The sequence below is a fragment of the Amborella trichopoda genome, chromosome 5, assembly GCF_054954075.1.
Source record: "Amborella trichopoda isolate Santa Cruz 75 chromosome 5, AtrichopodaSantaCruz75HAP2 v2.0, whole genome shotgun sequence".
Taxonomy (NCBI): domain Eukaryota; kingdom Viridiplantae; phylum Streptophyta; class Magnoliopsida; order Amborellales; family Amborellaceae; genus Amborella; species Amborella trichopoda.
The window spans coordinates 33,288,834-33,298,385 of record NC_142340.1 but is presented as its reverse complement, the minus strand read 5'-3'; the positions used below and the strand labels follow the sequence as shown (position 1 = coordinate 33,298,385).

The following is a 9,552-nucleotide window of genomic DNA, read 5'->3' as shown; positions in this document are numbered from 1 at the left end:
ACAATCATAGCTGTTAGGAGACCAATTACAAACGGTTGTAATTGGGTTAAGAAAAACAAAAAAAGGATATGCCGTTTTTGAAACACCAAAGATGAACAATTTCTATAAATGGGACTCGTTTTCACACCCAAAGTACAACCTTTTACACGTTTGCTCTTCTTCAAAAACTTCTTTTTTCTAAATGAAAGGCAATTCTGGTGTTTTTAAATTTTGTCATTCCCACACATTAAATATATACTTAATTATTACCAAGGGGCAAATATTATCTTAAAATAACGTATTGATAAACAAGAAAATCTATCTTCAATTTGATTTCAAATGTCTCCAACAAAGTTGAAAGCCCTAGTCTCACCCACACCTAATATTTCCGACAGCTATACACCCAAGACTCACCAGAGGTGTCTACTTCAAATAAGACCATCCAAAAATTGGATGATCACTAATGTTATTTTTCCTCACATATACTGGGTGGAGTTTGATTTTCTATAGGGATTATACCCATAATTCTTGAGCTTAAAACACTTCTAAATTGGATGCAATTATATGGAGTAAATAGTTGAAATGCTACCACGGGCGCATAAATCGTCTAACACTTATATCTATGGGTCAGAGATGCATGGGAATCACTATCTTTGAGGGGAAAAAAAGGTCAAAAACAAATGAGAAAGATAAAAGGGGTCATTGTCTCGAGAAAAAGAGATCCAATGCAAGTGAAATGCAATGGAAGATAAACGATCATGGCTGGAAAGAGAGTTTTGTGGACCATTATCTGGAGAGAGAGAGATTTGTTGTGGGGCCTGCTCCCGAGAGAGAGGATAGGATGTGAAAGACAGGCTCAAGAGAGAGAATGTTTGTGGGCCTGCTCCCTTAATGAGAGAGAGTGCTCGTGGGCCTGCTCCGTTTGTTAAAAACCAGTGGCGAAGGTCATGAGACCATACAAGTCAAAGGTATGAAACCAAAACGCCAACTTTTATAACTTGTTGACTAAAAGGCTTTGGCCTCCCTCAAGGAAATTCACCTGTCAAGAAAACAACAGCAAAAGTTTAAATATTTTCTCATTTACAGTGTCCTTGCTGGATGAATTGCATTTTGCACTTCCTCCTCACTCCGCTGTGGTGCTTTGACCCGTTATACCCAAGCTTTGATTTCATTCGGTGAGAAGGTCAGTTTCTAACTTCTAACTTCATTCAGTTTATTCTTGGATGCTCTTCATTATTTGTTTAAGTCTTCAACTCTCTATGGTGGTGTGTTTAAGCTACAGTAGAGTAGATTAGGGAAGTCGCCCAACCCCCATAATTTCAATGAAAAAGATCTGTTGGGTTCTTGTTTTTTGCAGTCCAGATAGTGGTTTTTATGGTTTCCAATCTTTGATTTGATGATGCTTTTTCGGTGCAGGTTTTCATTTGGCCACCTAATTTGAAGAATCAGTTTTTTGTTTTGGCTGGGAATTCATTTTGATCCCTGGTTTTGGTCGAATAAGAGGTTGGGATAAATAGAGAATGGATGCCCAGCAAATTGTTTCCTCTGCTACTCAGATTGTTTCTGGCATGATTGGTGCGGTGGGCGCTCTGGAGCAAGCCTCGAGAAACCTCGATGCAGCTCCTGGTAAGATCAGAAGCCTCGAAGAGTTCATGCTTGAGCTCGAAAATTTGGTTGGGAGAGTCAAGCAAAGACATGCTCAAAAGGTCCATAATCCCCAATTAGAAAACCAGATTCATAGCCTTCACTCCTTGATCGAAAGATTACAACCCAATGTCAGGAAAGTGAAGAAGATTGTGTCACAGAGCACAGTTAAGAATTGGGCATCTGTAGTTTGGGATTCAATGGTTGGTGATCCTCTCTCTAAATCGATTTTTTCAATTAGGCAAGACCTGAACCATTGGCTTGAATTGCAGCACTTAACAGAAGACATTGAGAGAGCCATTGATTCCAACGCCAAGAGTGTGCCCCTACTGTTCAAGACTAGCTCTGATAAGGGATACCCAATTTCAAAAATAGTCGATATGTGAAGAGTTTATTGGTGCAAAAGAAATCTCATAAAGTTGTTCTTATTGTGGGGTTATCAGGAATTGGAAAGTCTTGTTTGGCTAGACAGGTGGCCTCTAATCCACCAAAGAGGTTCATTCATGGAGCTATTGAGCTAAGCCTCGGGCAATGGTGTAGTAGAACAGCTTGTGATGGGAGTAATTCCAAGTATAGGGAGCGTTTGGCCAAGGAAATTTCCAGGTTCTTGGTTCAAATTGGTTGTGATAAGAAGATTTTGCAAGAGACTAATGGGGACCTAGATGCCGTATGTGCCTTGCTCCAAGAAACTTTGGTTGGGAAGAGCATTTTGGTATTTCTAGATGATGTTTGGGAGCAAGATATAGTAGGCCGTTTCGCCAAATTGCATGGCAATGATTGCAAATACTTAGTTACTACTAGAAATGAAGCTGTTTATGAGATTACTGAAGCTGAGAAGGTAGAAATAAGCAAAGATGATCTGAGAGAAATAAGCAAGGCTATTCTTCTACATCACACCCTTCTTACAGAAGAAGAGCTACCGGTATGCTGAGTATTCTTTTGTTGTTTCTACATGTTAATCAAATTTTTTTTTCGGTGAGTGTTAGTCAATGACTAAAATGATATATTTTGTTTTTGTTCGCGGGGCTGTTTGTTGGCAAGGATCATGGGCATTTTGTAGTGTATACACATTTGAGGATGTGATTGTGATTGTGATTGTTGGGACTGATTATGGTACATATGATTTATTCTATGTGGTCCAAAATAATATTGCATTTTGATCTTCATGCTATACATGGAACATTCATTAAGTTTGTCAAGGGAAAACATGGCACGTCATATTTGCATTTCTTCCAGCTGTGTCCGTTGTGACTTGTGTGTATTGTTATACTTTTCATTTTTGACCAATAAACACTAGGCTCTTCAATAGCAAGCATCTAGAATAATTTATGACTCTTGTTTGGTTCCTCTTTTATTGCGGAATATGGTTTCTTTGAAGGTTAGAGATTAGTTGAAGGGATAACAGATTCCTGCATGGACCCTTATGAAAACTAATTGGATGCATTGATGCAATCTGGATAGCAATGTTATTATCTACATATGGTGGTATTTATTGTATAAGCTACTTATGGTAGGATTGGTACTTGAAATATAAATGACAATATAACATGATATCCATGACACTCATACTACTACATCCCAAGTGCTGGACTTTGTGTGATGCACCAGTTCTTGGCAGATCTTGATGCATTGAAACGGAAAGCTAAGTAACATGGGAAATGCTGTTATTGATGAGGGGATTATTAGACCAAATCATCTTGTGAACCAAACTTTAACATGTGATATACTATGATCTAACGCGGTTGTCCAGCCATGACAATCTGAACTTCATTTCTCTATTCTGGCAATTGTGTTTTGTAGCCCTCTGCGCCTTCAACAGTTTGTGAAGATTTGCACCACATGTAGCTCACCCTTATTTACAGGCTTCACGGTTAGCTCAACTTGAATATTCAGATACTTTTCTCTTATGAAATATGATTTGCAAATTTTTATGAGACATAATTTGCAAAATATTCTTTACTAAACAAAATTAAAAAGGGATATTGTGGAGCACCAATCTTACTTGTAAAAGCATGAAGTGGGTTTAAATGTCCCAAAGCACCAATGAAAACTTTCATATTATTGTTGATATCTTGTTCTATATCCTATCTCACAAATGTTTCGTGATTTGAGAATGTAATTCTTCATCCACAAAGCCATTGAGTTGGATTTTGGGCCCAAAGTGCCTCAAATAAGCGAGTATGTAGCCAGCTTTTGGAGGAGCCTTTCCCTCATATCTCCTCTTATGGGGATCCAATGCTCAAATCATAGATCTCTTTGAGCTCCACACAGCATTTTCTCTATATATATTTCCCAATTCTGGAGTGTTGCCATCCAAATCATGGTTGAAGCATGTTAAAGAATTCAGTCAAAAATTTTAGTATGCCAAAAGATGCCACCACGGGAGCATCTTGTCCATTTACTCTCTCAAGTAAAACCTAATCTAGAAGTACTCTTAGGACCCAAATTTTGGGGATATAACTTCTTAACTAACCTTCACAAAAAAAAAAATAGACAAAGACATTTTCAGACCACACTCTGTATGTGCCGTTTTCAATTGGCAGTCCAATTTTTGGAGGGTGAGATCTATGTGATGAAGAACTCAAAATCCAAACTTATTTTATGAAACTATTGTATAGTGATTCTTTGGTCATCATCTTTGCCGGAGTCTTTTTCCAACTAAGTGGGATCAACTACAGAAAAGCTAATCCACCATTCTGTTCTGTCAAGGGCCATACCCTCAGTGAGGCCATAAGTCTTCGTATCTTTTCTTACTACTTCTAACCAAAGTCCTTTTATGTCTACCCTTTACGCTTTTTTAGCTTTCTACTCGAACAAACTTACAACTCTTAAACGGTGTTGTGCTAAGTCTGCGCTGCACATGGCCAGCCCACCTAATTCTACTTTCTCTTATCTTATCGCCTATTAGTGCCACACCTAAATTCTTCTAAATGTATTCATTTCGAGTTCTATCACTTCTTGTCTTACCACTCATCCATCTCAATGTATAGTGATTTTTAGGTGGATCCCAAAATTTCAGATTGAAAAAAAGTCCTCCCAAGTAGGTCTTTCACCTAACAGAGCAAGTTTACGGTATTGCCCTAAGCATAGTATATGAACTAATTTACTATTAATTAGGTTTAGGTTTAATTTTGGTAGGTTAAACTCCTTTACAGTTTTTGGCAAGTTGTTATTCTTTTCCAAATCTGAAATTAGAAGATAGTTTACTATCTTGTTTAAGAATCTAGCTCTTTCCATGTTTTTTAGGAGTCCAATTCCTCTAAAACTATAAAGGAACTATGTACCTAATTTTGAAAGAATCTACAAGATTAGAAACTTCAAGAAAGTATAGATAGCTTGAGTTCAAAGCTTAGTCAAACAAAGAGGGGTTTTTACCTCTCTCTAAATACCCATGTAGGTTATGTCCAAATCAATTCGAGTGATAAAATTTGTGTTTTAATTGTGGTGGGAGGCCAACTTTAAAGTAGAGACAACTCAACTCATTTTGTAGAAAGGGTAATTTTCAAAAAGTGGTTCTACAGCTCTAACCTAGGGCTGCAAGTGTCTCTACTTAAGGTTAGAGTCCATTTGTTTCTTCTGGTGGATTTATTCCCTGCAAGCAAAACTTAAGGCTTGGGGGTTCTCCCCACATAAGTTTGGGCCCTTTTTTCTTTCCCGCTTGTGTGGCACATCGGCTAATCAAGATTTTTGCGCAACCAAATTCATCACCCTTCTTGTACTCTTCTAAATGGACAATCTAGAACCTTAGTTAACTAGCCAACACCTCCCGAAACCCATCACCCATACCCCTGTAACCCCAAACGTTAGATTTTCCCTTACTCAACCCTAAAATCGATTTTACTGCTCTTATACCTTGTTGGACTAAGAAATTCCAGCATGCTTTAAACCCTTTAGAAACCCTGAAACCTACCGAAAGAACCCCAATGGAACCTACCCCTTCTCCATAGCCCTAAACCTTGTTGAACTTTATTTTGACCTGATATTATTTGATCCTACCCAAATTAGGAGACCATCTTATGGAAAAAATTCTGCTGTTATAATCTTTAAGGGACTTACAAACCTTTACGGCACATAATTCCTGTCTTAATTTAGAACTCACAATCCAAACCCAATCAATCCTTCCTAGCCCATCTTATGTGTTTCACTCTCATGTATAACCAACCCCTTGGTCCTACATCGAGGAGAAATTTGTAGACTTTTTTAGGTTTCTTTAGCTTTAAGAGACTTAGCCGAGCTTTGTTTTAAGCAATCGATGATATACCATCCGAGTGATTTTTTATTCAAGACCATGTTATATATGGTGCTCTCGTGCAACTTGACATCACCATGAGAAACCCATTGCTTGGTGCTCTTTCCTGCAAAACATTTAGTAGAAAAGGGGAAACACAAATTCCACTGATTTCTCATAAATAATGTATTCTATAACTATGGGTAATAATGGGTTCTCTATCGAAGTATAAATGAAAATTGGTTTTGTTGCTTGAGTTCAGGATTTCATTAGAATATGGAATCAATATAGTTATGATGCTGTGTGGAATCACCATTATGACTGTTGTTGACGTGAACAAGAATCGATTGCAGGAAGTGGCATGTTTAAATACACATGACTGAGGTGGTTGAAACTTGAAATAGAGCTCCCATGAAGAAACTTTATATCCTCTTTAGGTTAATCATATTATGTATGCTTTATGAGAAAAAATTTCAGTGTTGCTCCTTATCAGTGGCCTTTGACTCAGTTTTTTAGTCATAACAAGTTCCTTTGCTACACTATCATGCACCATGGGCTCTTCACAAAATGTAGGGCAATTTTAATTCACTATTTTGTCTCTAATCAGATTGCTGAAGTAACTGCCTGTTTGTAGGATCTTGGGGAGCGCTTGCTTGAACGTTGTGGCCACCACCCTCTTACGATTGCAGTCATGGGGAAGGCTCTAAGGAAAGAGACCAGGCCAAAGAAGTGGGAAAATGCCATAAACAATCTTTCCACTTATGCAACATGTGCACCGGGCCCTGTTTCTTATGTGAATGAGAAAGAGGCAGAAAATGTTCCTGTATTTGGATCGTTTGAATTTAGTTTGGAAGCCATGCCTGCACACTCCAAAAGACTTTTTATTGCACTTGCAGCTGTTTATTTGGCAGAACCAGCCCCTGAGGCCTGTCTTGAAGCTCTTTGGTACTCTCTAGGTCAAGGTAGTGTATTCTCTCTGGTGGTCTGTAAGCTTGTTGAAGGCTCTCTATTGATCAAAGATGATTCAAATCCAATGTACTATGTACATGACATGGTTTCTCTTTATTTTGATAGCAAAGTAGATGAAGCAGTTAACATTCTTTTAACCCAATCTAGTTCAGAAAGTGCAGCATCAGTTGCCCCATGGCTTTTTTCCTCTGGGAAAGAGAAGGTGAAGATAGCAGCAGAAGAGAAACTGATGAGTTTCCTCAGTATATCACAGGAAAGGTTGGGAGTCGTTACTTTAGAAGCCATAGTCAATGCTCTTATGGCTAGTAAATCTGTCTCTGACTTGGAAGCAAGCAGCGCTAGCTTTAGAAGTATAATTGGACCAAGAATAGTGGAACTAATATCGATTGGTTCTCCATATATCAGAGCATCAGCTGCTAGGTGCATGGTGAACATATTTAGCAGGGATGATTATTGCCAATACCATCAATCTCTTGAAGATGTCAGTGCGATTGATAAGCTTGCCAATCTCTTGGAAAACTGTGACAACCCAGTTATCCAAACTGATGTATCGGGTGTCTTGGCAAAGCTTGCAGAGTATGGAAGCCAAAAAACAGTAAATGAAGTGTTACTTAAGATACCCATGAACAAGCTCGCACAATTGCTTGATCCTGATGCAGAAGAGGGGCATGATAGCTTATTTACTACACTAATGTCCTTGGCTAAGGCAGGCAAGTCAAAGTGGAGAGGATGTTTGCCTCAGGCATTGATAAGAAGCTTATCAAACTTCTTGAAAGCGGTTCTGAGGTTACCCAACATCATGCCATGGTTGCCTTGAAGTCATTTTACGAGCTGGGTGGAACCCATGCTAGCGATTGTCTTAGACCTGGGACTTTGAACCTTTTGCCATGGCAAGCTAGGCTTAGCTTAGAGAAGTTTACTCTCTTGGATAGAAATGTCCCAATGTCTCCAAAGTCCTTTGATAGGGAAGTTAGTGTCCCTTTTACAATATGGGAATCCTGATGGGATGAGATCAGAGAGCGCCTTTTTGCTCATGAAACTCTCTTGCTTTGGTGGTGCACCTTGCATTTGTAAGATGCTCGATTATGACACAATTCAGGCTTTGATTAAGATGATGCATTGTAACATGAAAGATTTGCAAGACTCAGCATACACTTCAGTGCACGAGATGCTTTTTGGGGAGGGTGGGCCTCTTCTTCTTAATCGAATCCTTCGGACTGGCCAAATTGAGAAGTTGGTTCATTCTCTCGATAGCAAATCAATTAAGACAAAGGAGGTTAGCTTATTATGCCTTCAAGATCTTGTTGAGGTCGGCAGCAAGGCATGCATTGATAAAATCTTCTCCCTTCATGTCATTGAGAAAATAGCACTCGATAAGAACAACTCCAAAATTAAGGATATTATTGTGAATTTTGTTAAGGGGTTGGATAAGTGTAAGAATCTGTCCAGTGCAGAGCGTGGAGTGCTGAAGCAGCAAATAATCAGGAAAGTTAGCGCATCAGTGGGGTCACAAACAGGAAGCACATATTATAGCTGCAGTTGAGGGCTCAGTGGTTGAAGGTTCAAGGGTGGGGAGTAGTAAGCACAGGAAATAGCTTCTTGACACTCCTATTTTTGTCCTTTTTTTTTCTAATCTGATTCTTTTCTTGCAAAGCTTCAGCAACTGGGTCGTAATGGTTAGTGAGAGGTGCATTGGCTTCTGAAAATTCAATTCGAGCAATGAAAGAAGATGGGGCGTTCCTCAGCAACAGATCAATACAGGGAATGGAATATGTAAAACTGTATGTCAACGTGTTCTTTGTCTTCCAATCAAATGGAAGGTGGAGAGAGAGTGGGTTGAACATCGGGTGCATGTCTTGCTTTGGGTCTGTCCCACTCTCCGGTTATCAGCATCCCATTATTTCTTTGGGTTAGAGATGACCTCAACAGGCTACAGTTTCACATGAACATTTTGATTGTAGTGTACTTCCCGGCATATTCTCATTGGTGTAGTGTTGAATGGACCAGGATTAAGCTGAGCACTAAATTTCTGGCTGAATTTCCCTGGACTATATTGGCCAAAGTATTGGCAAGATCCAAACCTTGAGGGAGCAGCAACCATGGGAACAAGATACACTTTCTGAAGGGCCACCAAGATTTCTATCTACTCCTATTCTCCTACTATGCGATGCTTCTTCTTGCCATGCCTAACTGATATGATCAAGATTGAACATCTTCATTCGTGCAATTAATGGCTACCCACATGGCATGTAAATTTATATTACAAGATGAGATGAATTCTTCTGTTCACAGGATGCTGTCAGTTTTATGCTTGGGATATTTGATTCATTTGAAATCACTTACACGTAAGCATGAAGATGAATGGTGAGGCAACCAATCAGCTTCGTCGGACCTTTTGCTTATCCAGTAGGTTCTGTTTCTTGTAACTCGCCTTCCTTTTCATATTTCTACTTCTTTTCTTTCATGGTTCACTTCATTCTGGAGAGCCACTGAATTTTTGAGTTTTTTTTGTGCGTATCTTAGACATGTCATGGTCATAAAATCAGCGTATGGCATGTTCTACCATGCAATGCATCAACTCCCTCTAGGATCCATGTAAATATCACTAGATATTTTAAGGAAAAGAAACTTGTGACATTCTTTTTATGGAAGAAGTTTCTATTAGGCCTAGGCTTTATGAAAACAAAATAAAGCCTCATCTCAAATCCTTGTCCGAAAGTACTTTCAGTAAT

General features: G+C 38.9%; 1 non-coding gene across 1 annotated transcript; it reads left to right on the top strand.

Annotated features, from left to right (window-relative positions):
- Window positions 1-987: 987 nt before the first annotated feature.
- On the top strand, window positions 988-9,246 carry LOC18432680 (uncharacterized). The gene is made up of 3 exons (XR_016055368.1): window positions 988-1,162; window positions 1,396-2,545; window positions 6,486-9,246. It is a non-coding gene; the product is annotated as an uncharacterized LOC18432680 (transcript).
- The last annotated feature ends 306 nt before the right edge of the window (window positions 9,247-9,552 follow it).